This window comes from Lonchura striata, chromosome 21, assembly GCF_046129695.1.
Source record: "Lonchura striata isolate bLonStr1 chromosome 21, bLonStr1.mat, whole genome shotgun sequence".
Lineage (NCBI taxonomy): Eukaryota > Metazoa > Chordata > Aves > Passeriformes > Estrildidae > Lonchura > Lonchura striata.
Window position 1 is genome coordinate 657,839 of NC_134623.1, and position 20,344 is coordinate 678,182.

Sequence of the window (20,344 nt, forward strand, 5' to 3'; positions counted from 1 at the left end):
CCAGACGTAATTTTTGATGTGGTTGTGCCACTTGAACAGTATTTGAAATCTGTTTGTGCTCTTGCAGCAGCATTTCCGAACCACAATGGAAATTTAGCCCTTCTGCCTGGGGCTGCTCACAGAATCGTGGAATCCCAGAAGGGTTTGGATGGGAAGGCACCTTTATTTAAAGCTTGTCCCGTTCCACCCCTGCCATGGGCAGGGACACCTTCCACCATGCCAGGGTGCTCCAAGCCCTGTCCAGCCTGGCCTTGGACACTTCCAGGGATCCGGGGGCAGCCACAGCTTCTGTGGGCAACCTGTGCTGGACAGCAGCTTTGAAAGGCAGAGTGAAGTACAGCTGTGATTTTTGTGCTGCCCCTAACTTTGTATTGCCTGGCAAATGTGCCTTTGGGGTTTTTTGGGGTTTTTTGGGGTTTTTTTTTTAGGTTTTTTGGGTGTTTTTTTTTTTAAATTTTTGTGACTAAAAAGCTACCTTGTGTTCCTGGAATGTTGCATTCTACCTCTGTTGTTTTCCCAGTCAGTCTGGATCCTCTGCTTACATTTTTTCCTTCACTTATTAGATGTCATGGATGTGCTGGCTGTTCTGATGGAGGGCAGTGATGGCTTAGATGAAGGAATTGGGTTCTCTTTAAATGAAGACGTGATTATCCAAACATTTCCCTTCAGTGCTGTTGTCCCTGCTGCATGAGCAGCCAGGAATATGCTGTTGTTTCAGTCTGAAAATGGAACAGGTACAGGGTTTTTTTTATGTTTTATGTGTCATTTCTAGCAGTGGAGTGAAAGCGGCATCATTTCTACCCTCTTGTAATAATTTTTTACCATTTATCATTTTTTACCTTGAGGCATTTTATTATCTTCCCTGCAAGCAGCAGGAAGTTCAGATTCACGGTGCTTTATGCTCAAGAGGGGCATTGAAGCTCTGTAGGTGCTTCTGCCCTTTTTCCCTGACCCTGAAGAGAAGGGACACTGTCCCTGCATGGACAGTCTTGGTGTGGAAGTAGCTGGCCTCAGTAACACAGCGTTTTAAGGGCAGAGCGTGGCGATCAGGAGAGGAAGGTGGTTCCCGTGCCTGTGGGCAGCTCTTCCTGAGAGCAGGGAGAGGGGACTGCCTTGTTAAGTAGGAAATGGGTGCGTTTCCCAAGGAAAACTTCAGAAATTAAGCTCCAGGGGCAAACACTGTGAGGTTCTACCACCTCCTTGAGGACATCCTTAAAACCACAGGGGCATCAGCAGGGCTTGGAGCAGGACTGGCCAACCCCAGAGCACCTCACAAAGCCCTCTGTGTGTCTGTGGCAGTCGAGTAGCACCTGGGGGGTGCTGAAAGTCCCAGTTCTGAGAGAAAATTCTGTTTAACTCGTACACGTTGGCTGGGTGTGTCCCCCCAGTACAGCTCGGTTCTTCTCTGAGGCGGTGCCTGGCAGGGTCTCTCCCTGTTAAGGGCTGGGCGTGTTTTTGGCACAACACAGTGAAGGTGGATTATTTGCTTAAGCAAGAGCTGATGATGTCTGGAGGGTTTTTCAGGTACCTCAGCGGCCAGGAGCACCTGTCTAGGTCACTAGGAACACTTTTTGATCTCGATCAGTTCTTTTCTGCGTGAGGCTCTGTCGGCTGCTGGCAAGGCCCAAAGTAAGGAAGGTTGCCCCAGTGTCCGTGCTCATGTCAATAGTTTAATTTATTTGGCTTTTCTAGGAGCAGACATCGTGGAGGACCTTGGTGCTGTTTTCACTGGCCTCCTGCACTCTCTGAGAGAACCCCTTGCTCCCTGCGTGGCGTTCCAGCTCTGTGACAAAGCTGCTAAGTATCCTCAGCTCTACCAGTTTAACCAATACTATAGACTCTGGATGCCCAAGCAGTCCCAGGCACCTGTGGTATGGAATCCCTGAAGTCACTGAATTCTTGAGCCAGTATTCCTATAAAATCCTCGCAGTCGACAGAGGTAACATTTCCATCAGAAACAGCGTTTTTATTGAGGAGGTAATTCTGCATCTCTTGTTGATCGTGCTGGGGACACATGTTTGCTCCAGGGCTTTTCTCTGATGACACAAGAGGTCTCTGTGGTGTTTGGGAGGCGATGCCAGGGCTCAGGGCTCATACAGAGACTCCTCACCGGGCACAGCAGAGCCTGGTGTGTGCTGTGGCCTCTGTTTACAGCGCCCGGAGTTCCCCCGGGTGGGTGGAGGATCACAGGCCCCTGGGCTGGGTTTGGTGAGTTTTTCTCAGCTCAGCAGTGTGAACACTCCAGATGCCCCTGGGGACACTGCTGGACAGCATCCATCCACTCTCTCCATCCACTCATTTGTACCCAGGAATGTAGGAAACTCTGACTGGGGACGGGCAGTAGTTCTGAAAATCATGCCCTAGCCTTTTTCTTCAGGAACGAACCAAGCGAGTGCCCTGAAACCAGCGGAGCAGCTGCAGGGGCTGAAGGGAACAGAAAGGGCTCCCCGGCACCTTTTGCCTCCGTTCTCTGCCATTCCCCAAAAGGCGTCGCAGTCCCTGAAGAGGTGTTTGTCATGCAGCCTGCCAAAATAAAGACCTGTAAAATCCTAGCTCTGCCTTTTGTTTAACGTGTTCTTACTTCCTATTTATGTCATCACAGAAAGCAAGGAAAGAAGAAATGTGTCTGGTTCCCACTATTGCTCCGTGCAGGCATTTTTAAAGGCTGCTGTACTTCTGTCCTCTTTTTCCACTCCAAGCTTGACTTTTCCACTCCTTTTTTGAGGTCTGCTGCTTTGGGTGTCCCAGGCAGGGCTGGGTTCCTCTGCAGGGGTCTTAGGAGTTGGTGCAGATTCTGCTTTTTCCGAAGGTGTATCAAAGTGTGCCGGCAAAAGGACTGTTTTCTCCAGGGGAAAGCTTTCTCTCAAAGACCATCAATGCATGTATGTGTTTTAATCGTGTAACCAGGTGGATTAAGAAAAGCCGACACCTGTAGCAGATTTTTGTTGGATCTGTGTCTGTGAGAAGTCGGCTGTGTGCTGGAGAGGGAGAGACCAAGAGACGCTGTTGGAGAGTGGATAAAGTGCCAGGTGTGAGCTGTTAGCATGATGAGGGCTCAGAGCAGCCACAGGTGTGAGCTGTTAAGTTGATGAGGGCTCAGAGCAGCCACAGGTGTGAGCTGTCAGGATGATGATGAGGGGCGGGGTCCCTCCGGGGGGAGGTTAATTAAGGGCGAGGCTTTGCCCCAGCCCGTTTTCGCATGGAGCTGCTGGAGAAGAGGAGTTTATGGGGAGCTCCCGGGACTGTCTCATGGAAGGACGGTGCGTGCTTTGGACTGGGTCCGGGGGATCACCTGGACACATCCTTTGGCCATTTTCCCTGGGAAAGAAAACTCAGCAGTCCAGGTTCCTGATGTCAGTTTGTAGGGCTCCCTTGGGACTATCAAGGCAGCACAAGGTTGAGGTGAGGACAACTTAGGTGTGGGGACCATCATTTGATATAAGGACTTTTTGCTGTCAGTCCCAGCCCAGTGTGGGGGGCCCCTGGGCACATCCTTTTTCCATTTTCCCTGGGAAAGAAAACTCAGCAGTCCAGGTTCCTGATGTCAGTTTGTAGGGCTCCCTTGGGTCTATCAGGGCAGCACAAGTTTGAGGTGGGGACAACTTTGGTGTGGGGTCCATCCTTCGATATAAGGATTTCTTGTAGTGAGGTCCCTGCCCAGGTCCAGGGGCCCCTGGGCACACCCTTTTTCCATTTTCCCTGGGAAAGAAAACTCAGCAGTCCAGGTTCCTGATGTCAGTTTGTAGGGCTTTCTTGGGTCTATCAGGGCAGCACAAGTTTGAGGTGGGGACAACTTCGGTGTGGGGTCCATTCTTCGATATAAGGATTTTTTGCAGTCAGGGCCAGGGGCCCCTGGGCACATCCTTTTTCCATTTTCCCTGGGAAAGAAAACTCAGCAGTCCAGGTTCCTGATGTCAGTTTGTAGAGCTCCCTTGGGTCTATCAGGGCAGCACAAGTTTGAGGTTGCAACAACTTCGGTGTGGGGTCCATCCTTCGATATAAGGATTTTTTGCAGTGAGGTCCCTGCCCAGGGCCAGGGGCCCCTGGGCACATCCTTTTTCCATTTTCCCTGGGAAAGAAAACTCAGCAGTCCAGGTTCCTGATGTCAGTTTGTAGGGCTCCCTTGGGTCTATCAGTGTAGCACAAGTTTGAGGTGGGGACAACTTTCGTGTGGGGTCCATCCTTCGATATAAGAATTTTTTGCAGTCAGGGCCAGGGTCCCAGGGCCAGGGGCCCCTGGGCACATCCTTTTTCCATTTTCCCTGGGAAAGAAAACTCAGCAGTCCAGGTTCCTGATGTCAGTTTGTAGGGCTCCCTTGGGTCTATCAGGGCAGCACATGTTTGAGGTGGGGACAACTTCGGTGTGGGGTCCATCCTTCGATATAAGGAGTCTTTGCAGTCAGGCCCAAGCCCAGGACCAGGGGCCCCTGGGCACAACCTTTTTCCATTTTCCCTGGGAAAGAAAACTCAGCAGTCCAGGTTCCTGATGTCAGTTTGTAGGGCTCCCTTGGGTGTATCAGGGCAGCACAAGTTTGAGGTGGGGACAACTTTGGTGTGGGGTCCATCCTTCAATATAAGGATTTTTTGCAGTCAGGGCCAGGGGCCCGTGGGCACTGCCTTTTTCTATTTTCCCTGGGAAAGAAAATTCAGCAGTCCAGGTTCCTGATGTCAGTTTGTAGGGCTCCCTTGGGTCTATCAGGGCAGCACAAGTTTGAGGTGGGGACAGCTTCGATGTGGGGTCCATCCTTCGATATAAGGATTCTTTGCAGTCAGGTCCCAGCCCAGGGCCAGGGGCCCCTGGGCACATCCTTTTTCCATTTTCCCTGGGAAAGAAAACTCAGCAGTCCAGGTTCCTGATGTCAGTTTGTAGGGCTCCCTTGGGTCTATCAGGGCAGCACAAGTTTGAGGTGGGGACAACTTCGGTGTGGGGTCCATCCTTCGACATAAGAAATTTTGCAGTCAGGGCCAGTGGCCCAGGGCCAGGGGCCCCTGGGCACATCCTTTTTCCATTTTCCCTGGGAAAGAAAACTCAGCAGTCCAGGTTCCTGATGTCAGTTTGTAGGGCTCCCTTGGGTCTATCAGGGTAGCACAAGTTTGCGGTGGGGACAACTTCGGTGTGGGGTCCATCCTTCGATATAAGGATTCTTTGCAGTCAGGGCCAGGGGCCCAGGGCCAGGGGACCCTGGGCACATCCTTTGGCCATTTTCCCTGGGAAAGAAAACTCAGCAGTCCAGGTTCCTGATGTCAGTTTGTAGGGCTCCCTTGGGTCTATCAGGGTAGCACAAGTTTGAGGTGGGGACAGCTTCGGTGTGGGGTCCGTCCTTCGATATAAGGATTTTTTCCCGTGAGGTCCCTGTCCATGGCCACGGGCCCCTGGGCACATCCTTTTTCCATTTTCCCTGGGAAAGAAAACTCAGCAGTCCAGGTTCCTGATGTCAGTTTGTAGGGCTCCCTTGGGTCTATCATGGCAGCACAAGTTTGAGGTGGGGACAACTTCGGTGTGGGCTCCATCCTTCGATATAAGGATTCTTTGCAGTCAGGGCCAGGGGCCCCTGGGCACATCCTTTTTCCATTTTCCCTGGGAAAGAAAACTCAGCAGTCCAGGTTCCTGATGTCAGTTTGTAGGGCTCCCTTGGGTCTATCAGGGCAGCACAAGTTTGAGGTGGGGACAACTTCGGTGTGGGGTGCATCCTTCGATATAAGGATTTTTTGCAGTCAGGGTCAGGGGCCCCTGGGCATATCCTTTTTCCATTTTCCCTGGGAAAGAAAACTCAGCAGTCCAGGTTCCTGATGTCAGTTTGTAGGGCTCCCTTGGGTCTATCAGGGCAGCACAAGTTTGAGGTGGGGACAACTTCGGTGTGGGGTCCATCCTTCGATATAAGGATTATTTGCAGTCAGGGCCAGGGGCCCCTGGGCACATCCTTTTTCCATTTTCCCTGGGAAAGAAAACTCAGCAGTCCAGGTTCCTGATGTCAGTTTGTAGGGCTCCCTTAGGTCTATTAGGGCAGTACAAGTTTGAGGTGGGGACACCTTCAGTGTGGGGTCCATCCTTCGATATAAGGATTTTTTGCAGTCAGGGCCTGGGGCCCCTGGGCACATCCTTTTTCCATTTTCCCTGGGAAGGAAAACTCAGCAGTCCAGGTTCCTGATGTCAGTTTGTAGGGCTCCCTTGGGTCTATCAGGGCAGCACAAGTTTGAGGTGGGGACAACTTCGGTGTGGGGTCCATCCTTCAATATAAGGATTTTTTTCAGTCAGGGCCAGGGGCCCCTGGGCACATCCTTTTTCCATTTTCCCTGGGAAAGAAAACTCAGCAGTCCAGGTTCCTGATGTCAGTTTGTAGGGCTCCCTTGGGTCTATCAGGGCAGCACAAGTTTGAGGTGGGGACAACTTCGGTGTGGGGTCCATCCTTCGATATAAGGATTTTTTGTAGTGAGGCCCAAGCCCAGGGCCAGGGGCCCCTGGGCACATCCTTTTTCCATTTTCCCTGGGAAAGAAAACTCAGCAGTCCAGGTTCCTGATGTCAGTTTGTAGGGCTCCCTTGGGTCTATCAGGGCAGCACAAGTTTGAGGTGGGGACAACTTTGGTGTGGGGTCCATCCTTCGATATAAGGATTTTTTGCAGTCAGGGCCAGGGGCCCCTGGGCACATCCTTTTTCCATTTTCCCTGGGAAAGAAAACTCAGCAGTCCAGGTTCCTGATGTCAGTTTGTAGGGCTCCCTTGGGTCTATCAGGGCAGCACAAGTTTGAGGTGGGGACAATTACAGTGTGGGGTCCATCCTTCGATATAAGGATTTTTTGCAGTCAGGGCCAGGGGCCCCTGGGCACATCCTTTTTCCATTTTCCCTGGGAAAGAAAACTCAGCAGTCCAGGTTCCTGATGTCAGTTTGTAGGGCTCCCTTGGGTCTATCAGGGCAGCACAAGTTTGAGGTGGGGACAACTTCGGTGTGGGGTCCGTCCTTCGATATAAGGATTTTTTGCAGTCAGGGTCAGGGGCCCCTGGCCATATCCTTTTTCCATTTTCCCTGGGAAAGAAAACTCAGCAGTCCAGGTTCCTGATGTCAGTTTGTAGGGCTGCCTTGGGTCTATCAGGGCAGCACAAGTTTGAGGTGGGGACAACTTCGGTGTGGGGTCCATCCTTCGATATAAGGATTTTTTGCAGTCAGGGCCAGGGGCCCCTGGGCACATCCTTTTTCCATTTTCCCTGGGAAAGAAAACTCAGCAGTCCAGGTTCCTGATGTCAGTTTGTAGGGCTCCCTTGGGTCTATCAGGGCAGCACAAGTTTGAGGTGGGGACAACTTCGGTGTGGGGTCCATCCTTCGATATAAGGATTTCTTGTAGTGAGGTCCCAGCCCAGGGCCAGGGGCCCCTGGGCACACCCTTTTTCCATTTTCCCTGGGAAAGAAAACTCAGCAGTCTAGGTTCCTGATGTCCGTTTGTAGGGCTCCCTTGGGTCTATCAGGGCAGCACAAGTTTGAGGTGGGGACAACTTCGGTGTGGGGTCCATCCTTCGATATAAGGATTTCTTGTAGTGAGGTCCCTGCCCAGGGCCAGGGGCCCCTGGGCACACCCTTTTTCCATTTCCCCTGGGAAAGAAAACTCAGCAGTCCAGGTTCCTGATGTCAGTTTGTAGGGCTTTCTTGGGTCTATCAAGGCAGCACAAGTTTGAGGTGGGGACAACTTCGGTGTGGGGTCCATCCTTCGATATAAGGATTTTTTGCAGTCAGGGCCAGGGGCCCCTGGGCACATCCTTTTTCCATTTTCCCTGGGAAAGAAAACTCAGCAGTCCAGGTTCCTGATGTCAGTTTGTAGAGCTCCCTTGGGTCTATCAGGGCAGCACAAGTTTGAGGTTGCAACAACTTCGGTGTGGGGTCCATCCTTCGATATAAGGATTTTTTGCAGTGAGGTCCCTGCCCAGGGCCAGGGGCCCCTGGGCACATCCTTTTTCCATTTTCCCTGGGAAAGAAAACTCAGCAGTCCAGGTTCCTGATGTCAGTTTGTAGGGCTCCCTTGGGTCTATCAGGGCAGCACATGTTTGAGGTGGGGACAACTTCGGTGTGGGGTCCATCCTTCGATATAAGGAGTCTTTGCAGTCAGGCCCAAGCCCAGGACCAGGGGCCCCTGGGCCCATCCTTTTTCCATTTTCCCTGGGAAAGAAAACTCAGCAGTCCAGGTTCCTGATGTCAGTTTGTAGGGCTCCCTTGGGTGTATCAGGGCAGCACAAGTTTGAGGTGGGGACGACTTTGGTGTGCGGTCCATCCTTCAATATAAGGATTTTTTGCAGTCAGGGCCAGGGGCCCGTGGGCACTGCCTTTTTCCATTTTCCCTGGGAAAGAAAATTCAGCAGTCCAGGTTCCTGATGTCAGTTTGTAGGGTTCCCTTGGGTCTATCAGGGAAGCACAAGTTTGAGGTGGGGACAGCTTCGGTGTGGGGTCCATCCTTCGATATAAGGATTCTTTGCAGTGCTGGCCCAGCCCAGGGCCAGGGGCCACTGTGCACATCCTTTTTCCATTTTCCCTGGGAAAGAAAACTCAGCAGTCCAGGTTCCTGATGTCAGTTTGTAGGGCTCCCTTGGGTCTATCAGGGTAGCACAAGTTTGAGGTGCGGACAACTTCGGTGTGGGGTCCATCCTTCGATATAAGAAATTTTGCAGTCAGGGCCAGGGGCCCAGGGCCAGGGGACCCTGGGCACATCCTTTGGCCATTTTCCCTGGGAAAGAAAACTCAGCAGTCCAGGTTCCTGATGTCAGTTTGTAGGGCTCCCTTGGGTCTATCAGGGTAGCACAAGTTTGAGGTGGGGACAGCTTCGGTGTGGGGTCCGTCCTTCGATATAAGGATTTTTTGCAGTGAGGTCCCTGCCCAGGGCCAGGGGCCCCTGGGCACATCCTTTGGCCATTTCCCCTGGGAAAGAAAACTCAGCAGTCCAGGTTCCTGATGTCAGTTTGTAGGGCTCCCTTGGGTCTATCAGGGCAGCACAAGTTTGAGGTGGGGACAACTTCGGTGTGGGCTCCATCCTTCGATATAAGGATTTTTTGCAGTCAGGGTATGGGGCCCGGGGCACATCCTTTTTCCATTTTCCCTGGGAAAGAAAACTCAGCAGTCCAGGTTCCTGATGTCAGTTTGTAGGGCTCCCTTGGGTCTAACAGGGCAGCACAAGTTTGAGGTGGGGACAACTTTGGTGTGGGCTCCATCCTTCGATATAAGAATTTTTTGTAGTGAGGCCCCAGCCCTGGGCCAGGGACCCCTGGGCACATTTTTTTTCCATTTTCCCTGGGAAAGAAAACTCAGCAGTCCAGGTTCCTGATGTCAGTTTGTAGGGCTCCCTTGGGTCTATCAGGGCAGCACAACTTTGAGGTGGGGACAACTTCGGTGTGGGGTCCATCCTTCAATATAAGGATTTTTTGCAGTCAAGGCCACGGGCCCCTGGGCACATCCTTTTTCCATTTTCCCTGGGAAAGAAAACTCAGAAGTCCAGGTTCCTGATGTCAGTTTGTAGGGCTCCCTTGGGTCTATCAGGGCAGCACAAGTTTGAGGTGGGGACAACTTTGGTGTGGGGTCCATCCTTCGATATAAGGATTATTTGCAGTCAGGGCCAGGGGCCCCTGGGCACATCCTTTTTCCATTTTCCCTGGGAAAGAAAACTCAGCAGTCCAGGTTCCTGATGTCAGTTTGTAGGGCTCCCTTAGGTCTATTAGGGCAGCACAAGTTTGAGGTGGGGACAACTTCGGTGTGGGGTCCATCCTTCAATATAAGGATTTTTTGCAGTCAGGGCCAGGGGCCCCTGGGCACATCCTTTTTCCATTTTCCCTGGGAAAGAAAACTCAGCAGTCCAGGTTCCTGATGTCAGTTTGTAGGGCTCCCTTGGGTCTATTAGGGCAGTACAAGTTTGAGGTGGGGACAACTTCAGTGTGGGGTCCATCCTTCGATATAAGGATTTTTTGCGATCAGGGCCTGGGGCCCCTGGGCACAACCTTTTTCCATTTTCCCTGGGAAAGAAAACTCAGCAGTCCAGGTTCCTGATGTCAGTTTGTAGGGCTCCCTTGGGTGTATCAGGGCAGCACAAGTTTGAGGTGGGGACAACTTTGGTGTGGGGTCCATCCTTCGATATAAGGATATTTGCAGTCAGGGTCAGGGGCCCCTGGGCACATCCTTTTTCCATTTTCCCTGGGAAAGAAAACTCAGCAGTCCAGGTTCCTGATGTCAGTTTCTAGGGCTCCCTTGGGTCTATCAGGGCAGCACAAGTTTGAGATGGGGACAACTTCGGTGTGGGGTCCATCCTTCAATATAAGGATTTTTTTCAGTCAGGGCCAGGGGCCCCTGGGCACACCCTTTTTCCATTTTCCCTGGGAAAGAATACTCAGCAGTCCAGGTTCCTGATGTCAGTTTGTAGGGCTTCCTTGGGTCTATCAGGGCAGCACAAGTTTGAGGTGGGGACAACTTTGGTGTGGGGTCCATCCTTCGATATAAGGATTTTTTGCAGTCAGGGCCAGGGGCCCAGGGCCACGGGCCCCTGGGCACATCCTTTTTCCATTTTCCCTGGGAAAGAAAACTCAACAGTCCAGGTTCCTGATGTCAGTATGTAGGGCTCCCTTGGGTCTATCAGGGCAGCACAAGTTTGAGGTGGGGACAACTTCGGTGTGGGGTCCATCCTTCGATATAAGGATTTTTTGTAGTGAGGCCCCAGCCCAGGGCCAGGGGCCCCTGGGCACATCCTTTTTCCATTTTCCCTGGGAAAGAAAACTCAGCAGTCCAGGTTCCTGATGTCAGTTTGTAGGGCTCCCTTGGGTCTATCAGGGCAGCACAAGTTTGAGGTGGCGACAACTTCGGTGTGGGGTCCATCCTTCGATATAAGGATTTTTTGCAGTCAGGGTATGGGGCCCAGGGCCAGGGGCCCCTGGGCACATCCTTTTTCCATTTTCCCTGGGAAAGAAAACTCAGCAGTCCAGGTTCCTGATGTCAGTTTGTAGGGCTCCCTTGGGTCTATCAGGGCAGCACAAGTTTCAGGTGGGGACAACTTCGGTGTGGGGTCCATCCTTCGATATAAGGATTTTTTGTAGTGAGGCCCCAGCCCATGGCCGGGGGCCCCTGGGCACATCATTTTTCCATTTTCCCTGGGAAAGAAAACTCAGCAGTCCAGGTTCCTGATGTCAGTTTGTAGGGCTCCCTTGGGTCTATCAGGGCAGCACAAGTTTGAGGTGGGGACAACTTCGGTGTGGGGTCCATCCTTGGATATAAGGATTTTTTGCAGTCAGGCCCAGGGGCCCCTGGGCACATCCTTTTTCCATTTTCCCTGGGAAAGAAAACTCAGCAGTCCAGGTTCCTGATGTCAGTTTGTAGGGCTCCCTTGGGTCTATCAGGGCAGCACAAGTTTGAGGTGGGGACAACTTCGGTGTGGGGTCCATCCTTCAATATAAGGATTTTTTTCAGTCAGGGTATGGGACCCAGGGCCAGGGGCCCCTGGGCACATCCTTTTTCCATTTTCCCTGGGAAAGAAAACTCAGCAGTCCAGGTTCCTGATGTCAGTTTGTAGGGCTCCCTTGGGTCTATCAGGGCAGCACAAGTTTGAGGTGGGGACAACTTTGGTGTGGGGTCCATCCTTCGATATAAGGATTTTTTTTTGTGAGGCCCAAGCCCAGGGCCAGGGGCCCCTGGGCACCTCCTTTTTCCATTTTCCGTGGGAAAGAAAACTCAGCATCCAGGTTCCTGATGTCAGTTTGTAGGGCTCCCTTGGGTCTATCAGGGCAGCACAAGTTTGAGGTGGGGACAACTTCGGTGTGGGCTCCATCCTTCGATATAAGGATTTTTTGCAGTCAGGGCCAGGGGCCCCTGGGCACATCCTTGTTCCATTTTCCCTGGGAAAGAAAACTCAGCAGTCCAGGTTCCTGATGTCAGTTTGTAGGGCTCCCTTGGGTCTATCAGGGCAGCACAAGTTTGAGGTGGGGACAACTTCGGTGTGGGGTCCATCCTTTGACATAAGGATTTTTTTCAGTCAGGGTATGGGACCCAGGGCCAGGGGCCCCTGGGCACATCCTTTTTCCATTTTCCCTGGGAAAGAAAACTCAGCAGTCCAGGTTCCTGATGTCAGTTTGTAGGGCTCCCTTGGGTCTATCAGGGCAGCACAAGTTTGAGGTGGGGACAACTTCGGTGTGGGGTCCATCCTTCGATATAAGGATTTTTTTTAGTGAGGACCAAGCCCAGGGCCAGGGGCCCCTGGGCACCTCCTTTTTCCATTTTCCCTGGGAAAGAAAACTCAGCAGTCCAGGTTCCTGATGTCAGTTTGTAGGGCTCCCTTGGGTCTATCAGGGCAGCACAAGTTTGAGGTGGGGACAACTTCGGTGTGGGCTCCATCCTTCGATATAAGGATTTTTTGCAGTCAGGGCCAGGGGCCCCTGGGCACATCCTTTTTCCATTTTCCCTGGGAAAGAAAACTCAGCAGTCCAGGTTCCTGATGTCAGTTTGTAGGGCTCCCTTGGGTGTATCAGAGCAGCACAAGTTTGAGGTGGGCACAACTTTCGTGTGGGCTCCATCGTTCGATATAATGATTTTTTGCAGTCCAGGCCAGGGGCCCCTGGGCACATCCTTTTTCCATTTTCCCTGGGAAAGAAAACTCAGCAGTCCAGGTTCCTGATGTCAGTTTGTAGGGCTCCCTTGGGTCTATCAGGGCAGCACAAGTTTGAGGTGGGGACAACTTCGGTGTGGGGTCCATCCTTTGATATAAGGATTTTTTGCAGTCAGGGCCAGGGGCCCCTGGGCACATCCTTGTTCCATTTTCCCTGGGAAAGAAAACTCAGCAGTCCAGGTTCCTGATGTCAGTTTGTAGGGCTCCCTTGGGTCTATCAGGGCAGCACAAGTTTGAGGTGGGGACAACTTCGGTGTGGGGTCCATCCTTTGATATAAGAATTTTTTGCAGTCAGGGCCAGGGGCCCCTGGGCACATCCTTGTTCCATTTTCCCTGGGAAAGAAAACTCAGCAGTCCAGGTTCCTGATGTCAGTTTGTAGGGCTCCCTTGGGTCTATCAGGGCAGCACAAGTTTGAGGTGGGGACAACTTCGGTGTTGGGTCCATCCTTCGATATAAGGATTTTTTGCAGTCTGGGCCAGGGGCCCCTGGGCACATCCTTTGGCCATTTTCCCTGGGAAAGAAAACTCAGCAGTCCAGGTTCCTGATGTCAGTTTGTAGGGCTCCCTTGGGTCTATCAGGGCAGCACAAGTTTGAGGAGGGGACAACTTCGGTGTGGGGTCCATCCTTCGATATAAGGATTTTTTGCAGTCTGGGCCAGGGGCCCCCGGGCACATCCTTTGGCTATTTTCCCTGGGAAAGAAAACTCAGCAGTCCAGGTTCCTGATGTCAGTTTGTAGGGCTCCCTTGGGTCTATCAGGGCAGCACAAGTTTGAGGTGGGGACAACTTCGGTGTGGGGCCCATCCTTCGATATAAGGATTTTTTGCAGTCAGGGCCAGGGGCCCCTGGGCACATCCTTTTTCCATTTTCCCTGGGAAAGAAAACTCAGCAGTCCAGGTTCCTGATGTCAGTTTGTAGGGCTCCCTTGGGTCTATCAGGGCAGCACAAGTTTGAGGTGGGGACAACTACGGTGAGGGGTCCATCCTTCGATATAAGGATTTTTTGCAGTCAGGCCCGAGCCCAGGGCCAGGGGCCCCTGGGCATATCCTTTTTCCATTTTCCCTGGGAAAGGAAACTCAGCAGTCCAGGTTCCTGATGTCAGTTTGTAGGGCTCCCTTGGGTCTATCAGGGCAGCACAAGTTTGAGGTGGGGACAACTTCGGTGTGGGGTCCATCCTTCGATATAAGGATTTTTTGCAGTCTGGGCCAGGGGCCCCTGGGCACATCCTTTTTCCATTTTCCCTGGGAAAGAAAACTCAGCAGTCCAGGTTCCTGATGTCAGTTTGTAGGGCTCCCTTGGGTCTATCAGGGCAGCACAAGTTTGAGGTGGCGACAACTTCGGTGTGGGCTCCATCCTTCGATATAAGGATTTTTTGCAGTCAGGGTATGGGGCCCGGGGCACATCCTTTTTCCATTTTCCCTGGGAAAGAAAACTCAGAAGTCCAGGTTCCTGATGTCAGTTTGTAGGGCTCCCTTGGGTCTATCAGGGTAGCACAAGTTTGAGGTGCGGACAACTTCGGTGTGGGGTCCATCCTTCGATATAGGAAATTTTGCAGTCAGGGCCAGGGGCCCAGGGCCAGGGGACCCTGGGCACATCCTTTGGCCATTTTCCCTGGGAAAGAAAACTCAGCAGTCCAGGTTCCTGATGTCAGTTTGTAGGGCTCCCTTGGGTCTATCAGGGTAGCACAAGTTTGAGGTAGGGACAGCTTCGGTGTGGGGTCCGTCCTTCGATATAAGGATTTTTTGCAGTGAGGTCCCTGCCCAGGGCCAGGGGCCCCTGGGCACATCCTTTGGCCATTTCCCCTGGGAAAGAAAACTCAGCAGTCCAGGTTCCTGATGTCAGTTTGTAGGGCTCCCTTGGGTCTATCAGGGCAGCACAAGTTTGAGGTGGGGACAACTTCGGTGTGGGCTCCATCCTTCGATATAAGGATTTTTTGCAGTCAGGGTATGGGGCCCGGGGCACATCCTTTTTCCATTTTCCCTGGGAAAGAAAACTCAGCAGTCCAGGTTCCTGATGTCAGTTTGTAGGGCTCCCTTGGGTCTAACAGGGCAGCACAAGTTTGAGGTGGGGACAACTTTGGTGTGGGCTCCATCCTTCGATATAAGAATTTTTTGTAGTGAGGCCCCAGCCCTGGGCCAGGGACCCCTGGGCACATTTTTTTTCCATTTTCCCTGGGAAAGAAAACTCAGCAGTCCAGGTTCCTGATGTCAGTTTGTAGGGCTCCCTTGGGTCTATCAGGGCAGCACAACTTTGAGGTGGGGACAACTTCGGTGTGGGGTCCATCCTTCAATATAAGGATTTATTGCAGTCAAGGCCACGGGCCCCTGGGCACATCCTTTTTCCATTTTCCCTGGGAAAGAAAACTCAGAAGTCCAGGTTCCTGATGTCAGTTTGTAGGGCTCCCTTGGGTCTATCAGGGCAGCACAAGTTTGAGGTGGGGACAACTTTGGTGTGGGGTCCATCCTTCGATATAAGGATTATTTGCAGTCAGGGCCAGGGGCCCCTGGGCACATCCTTTTTCCATTTTCCCTGGGAAAGAAAACTCAGCAGTCCAGGTTCCTGATGTCAGTTTGTAGGGCTCCCTTAGGTCTATTAGGGCAGCACAAGTTTGAGGTGGGGACAACTTCGGTGTGGGGTCCATCCTTCAATATAAGGATTTTTTGCAGTCAGGGCCAGGGGCCCCTGGGCACATCCTTTTTCCATTTTCCCTGGGAAAGAAAACTCAGCAGTCCAGGTTCCTGATGTCAGTTTGTAGGGCTCCCTTGGGTCTATTAGGGCAGTACAAGTTTGAGGTGGGGACAACTTCAGTGTGGGGTCCATCCTTCGATATAAGGATTTTTTGCGATCAGGGCCTGGGGCCCCTGGGCAAAACCTTTTTCCATTTTCCCTGGGAAAGAAAACTCAGCAGTCCAGGTTCCTGATGTCAGTTTGTAGGGCTCCCTTGGGTGTATCAGGGCAGCACAAGTTTGAGGTGGGGACAACTTTGGTGTGGGGTCCATCCTTCGATATAAGGATATTTGCAGTCAGGGTCAGGGGCCCCTGGGCACATCCTTTTTCCATTTTCCCTGGGAAAGAAAACTCAGCAGTCCAGGTTCCTGATGTCAGTTTGTAGGGCTCCCTTGGGTCTATCAGGGCAGCACAAGTTTGAGATGGGGACAACTTCGGTGTGGGGTCCATCCTTCGATATAAGGATTTTTTTCAGTCAGGGCCAGGGGCCCCTGGGCACACCCTTTTTCCATTTTCCCTGGGAAAGAAAACTCAGCAGTCCAGGTTCCTGATGTCAGTTTGTAGGGCTTCCTTGGGTCTATCAGGGCAGCACAAGTTTGAGGTGGGGACAACTTTGGTGTGGGCTCCATCCTTCGATATAAGGATTTTTTGCAGTCAGGGCCAGGGGCCCAGGGCCACGGGCCCCTGGGCACATCCTTTTTCCATTTTCCCTGGGAAAGAAAACTCAACAGTCCAGGTTCCTGATGTCAGTTTGTAGGGCTCCCTTGGGTCTATCAGGGCAGCACAAGTTTGAGGTGGGGACAACTTTGGTGTGGGCTCCATCCTTCGATATAAGGATTTTTTGTAGTAAGGCCCCAGCCCAGGGCCAGGGGCCCCTGGGCACATCCTTTTTCCATTTTCCCTGGGAAAGAAAACTCAGCAGTCCAGGTTCCTGATGTCAGTTTGTAGGGCTCCCTTGGGTCTATCAGGGCAGCACAAGTTTGAGGTGGCGACAACTTCGGTGTGGGCTCCATCCTTCGATATAAGGATTTTTTGCAGTCAGGGTATGGGGCCCAGGGCCAGGGGCCCCTGGGCACATCCTTTTTCCATTTTCCCTGGGAAAGAAAACTCAGCAGTCCAGGTTCCTGATGTCAGTTTGTAGGGCTCCCTTGGGTCTATCAGGGCAGCACAAGTTTGAGGTGGGGACAACTTCGGTGTGGGGTCCATCCTTCGATATAAGGATTTTTTGTAGTGAGGCCCCAGCCCATGGCCGGGGGCCCCTGGGCACATCATTTTTCCATTTTCCCTGGGAAAGAAAACTCAGCAGTCCAGGTTCCTGATGTCAGTTTGTAGGGCTCCCTTGGGTCTATCAGGGCAGCACAAGTTTGAGGTGGGGACAACTTCGGTGTGGGGTCCATCCTTGGATATAAGGATTTTTTGCAGTCAGGCCCAGGGGCCCCTGGGCACATCCTTTTTCCATTTTCCCTGGGAAAGAAAACTCAGCAGTCCAGGTTCCTGATGTCAGTTTGTAGGGCTCCCTTGGGTCTATCAGGGCAGCACAAGTTTGAGGTGGGGACAACTTCGGTGTGGGGTCCATCCTTTGACATAAGGATTTTTTTCAGTCAGGGTATGGGACCCAGGGCCAGGGGCCCCTGGGCACATCCTTTTTCCATTTTCCCTGGGAAAGGAAACTCAGCAGTCCAGGTTCCTGATGTCAGTTTGTAGGGCTCCCTTGGGTCTATCAGGGCAGCACAAGTTTGAGGTGGGGACAACTTCGGTGTGGGGTCCATCCTTCGATATAAGGATTTTTTGCAGTCTGGGCCAGGGGCCCCCGGGCACATCCTTTGGCTATTTTCCCTGGGAAAGAAAACTCAGCAGTCCAGGTTCCTGATGTCAGTTTGTAGGGCTCCCTTGGGTCTATCAGGGCAGCACAAGTTTGAGGTGGGGACAACTTCGGTGTGGGGCCCATCCTTCGATATAAGGATTTTTTGCAGTCAGGGCCAGGGGCCCCTGGGCACATCCTTTTTCCATTTTCCCTGGGAAAGAAAACTCAGCAGTCCAGGTTCCTGATGTCAGTTTGTAGGGCTCCCTTGGGTCTATCAGGGCAGCACAAGTTTGAGGTGGGGACAACTACGGTGAGGGGTCCATCCTTCGATATAAGGATTTTTTGCAGTCAGGCCCGAGCCCAGGGCCAGGGGCCCCTGGGCATATCCTTTTTCCATTTTCCCTGGGAAAGGAAACTCAGCAGTCCAGGTTCCTGATGTCAGTTTGTAGGGCTCCCTTGGGTCTATCAGGGCAGCACAAGTTTGAGGTGGGGACAACTTCGGTGTGGGGTCCATCCTTCGATATAAGGATTTTTTGCAGTCTGGGCCAGGGGCCCCTGGGCACATCCTTTTTCCATTTTCCCTGGGAAAGAAAACTCAGCAGTCCAGGTTCCTGATGTCAGTTTGTAGGGCTCCCTTGGGTCTATCAGGGCAGCACAAGTTTGAGGTGGCGACAACTTCGGTGTGGGCTCCATCCTTCGATATAAGGATTTTTTGCAGTCAGGGTATGGGGCCCGGGGCACATCCTTTTTCCATTTTCCCTGGGAAAGAAAACTCAGCAGTCCAGGTTCCTGATGTCAGTTTGTAGGGCTCCCTTGGGTCTAACAGGGCAGCACAAGTTTGAGGTGGGGACAACTTTGGTGTGGGCTCCATCCTTCGATATAAGAATTTTTTGTAGTGAGGCCCCAGCCCTGGGCCAGGGACCCCTTGGCACATTTTTTTTCCATTTTCCCTGGGAAAGAAAACTCAGCAGTCCAGGTTCCTGATGTCAGTTTGTAGGGCTCCCTTGGGTCTATCAGGGCAGCACAAGTTTGAGGTGGGGACAACTTCGGTGTGGGGTCCATCCTTTGATATAAGGATTTTTTGCAGTCAGGGCCAGGGGCCCCTGGGCACATCCTTGTTCCATTTTCCCTGGGAAAGAAAACTCAGCAGTCCAGGTTCCTGATGTCAGTTTGTAGGGCTCCCTTGGGTCTATCAGGGCAGCACAAGTTTGAGGTGGGGACAACTTCGGTGTGGGGTCCATCCTTTGATATAAGGATTTTTTGCAGTCAGGGCCAGGGGCCCCTGGGCACATCCTTGTTCCATTTTCCCTGGGAAAGAAAACTCAGCAGTCCAGGTTCCTGATGTCAGTTTGTAGGGCTCCTTTGGGTCTATCAGGGCAGCACAAGTTTGAGGTGGGGACAACTTCGGTGTGGGGTCCATCCTTCGATATAAGGATTTTTTGCAGTCTGGGCCAGGGGCCCCTGGGCACATCCTTTGGCCATTTTCCCTGGGAAAGAAAACTCAGCAGTCCAGGTTCCTGATGTCAGTTTGTAGGGCTCCCTTGGGTCTATCAGGGCAGCACAAGTTTGAGGTGGCGACAACTTCGGTGTGGGCTCCATCCTTCGATATAAGGATTTTTTGCAGTCAGGGTATGGGGCCCGGGGCACATCCTTTTTCCATTTTCCCTGGGAAAGAAAACTCAGCAGTCCAGGTTCCTGATGTCAGTTTGTAGGGCTCCCTTGGGTCTAACAGGGCAGCACAAGTTTGAGGTGGGGACAACTTTGGTGTGGGCTCCATCCTTCGATATAAGAATTTTTTGTAGTGAGGCCCCAGCCCTGGGCCAGGGACCCCTTGGCACATTTTTTTTCCATTTTCCCTGGGAAAGAAAACTCAGCAGTCCAGGTTCCTGATGTCAGTTTGTAGGGCTCCCTTGGGTCTATCAGGGCAGCACAACTTTGAGGTGGGGACAACTTCGGTGTGGGGTCCATCCTTCAATATAAGGATTTTTTGCCGTCAAGGCCACGGGCCCCTGGGCACATCCTTTTTCCATTTTCCCTGGGAAAGAAAGCTCAGAAGTCCAGGTTCCTGATGTCAGTTTGTAGGGCTCCCTTGGGTCTATCAGGGCAGCACAAGTTTGAGGTGGGGACAACTTTGGTGTGGGGTCCATCCTTCGATATAAGGATTATTTGCAGTCAGGGCCAGGGGCCCCTGGGCACATCCTTTTTCCATTTTCCCTGGGAAAGAAAACTCAGCAGTCCAGGTTCCTGATGTCAGTTTGTAGGGCTCCCTTAGGTCTATTAGGGCAGCACAAGTTTGAGGTGGGGACAACTTTGGTGTGGGGTCCATCCTTCAATATAAGGATTTTTTGCAGTCAGGGCCAGGGGCCCCTGGGCACATCCTTTTTCCATTTTCCCTGGGAAAGAAAACTCAGCAGTCCAGGTTCCTGATGTCAGTTTGTAGGGCTCCCTTGGGTCTATTAGGGCAGTACAAGTTTGAGGTGGGGACAACTTCAGTGTGGGGTCCATCCTTCGATATAAGGATTCTTTGCAGTCAGGGCCTGGGGCCCCTGGGCACAACCTTTTTCCATTTTCCCTGGGAAAGAAAACTCAGCAGTCCAGGTTCCTGATGTCAGTTTGTAGGGCTCCCTTGGGTGTATCAGGGCAGCACAAGTTTGAGGTGGGGACAACTTTGGTGTGGGGTCCATCCTTCGATATAAGGATATTTGCAGTCAGGGTCAGGGGCCCCTGGGCACATCCTTTTTCCATTTTCCCTGGGAAAGAAAACTCAGCAGTCCAGGTTCCTGATGTCAGTTTGTAGGGCTCCCTTGGGTCTATCAGGGCAGCACAAGTTTGAGATGGGGACAACTTCGGTGTGGGGTCCATCCTTCGATATAAGGATTTTTTTCAGTCAGGGCCAGGGGCCCCTGGGCACACCCTTTTTCCATTTTCCCTGGGAAAGAAAACTCAGCAGTCCAGGTTCCTGATGTCAGTTTGTAGGGCTCCCTTGGGTCTATCAGGGCAGCACAAGTTTGAGGTGGGGACAACTTTGGTGTGGGCTCCATCCTTCGATATAAGGATTTTTTGTAGTAAGGCCCCAGCCCAGGGCCAGGGGTCCCTGGGCACATCCTTTTTCCATTTTCCCTGGGAAAGAAAACTCAGCAGTCCAGGTTCCTGATGTCAGTTTGTAGGGCTCCCTTGGGTCTATCAGGGCAGCACAAGT

At 52.2% G+C, this 20,344-nt stretch overlaps 1 long non-coding RNA gene across 1 annotated transcript; it reads left to right on the forward strand.

Moving 5' to 3' along the window:
* The first annotated feature begins 445 nt into the window (after window positions 1–445).
* LOC144247287 (uncharacterized) lies at window positions 446–2,552 on the forward strand. The gene is made up of 2 exons (XR_013340998.1): window positions 446–734; window positions 1,693–2,552. It is a non-coding gene; the product is annotated as an uncharacterized LOC144247287 (long non-coding RNA).
* The last annotated feature ends 17,792 nt before the right edge of the window (window positions 2,553–20,344 follow it).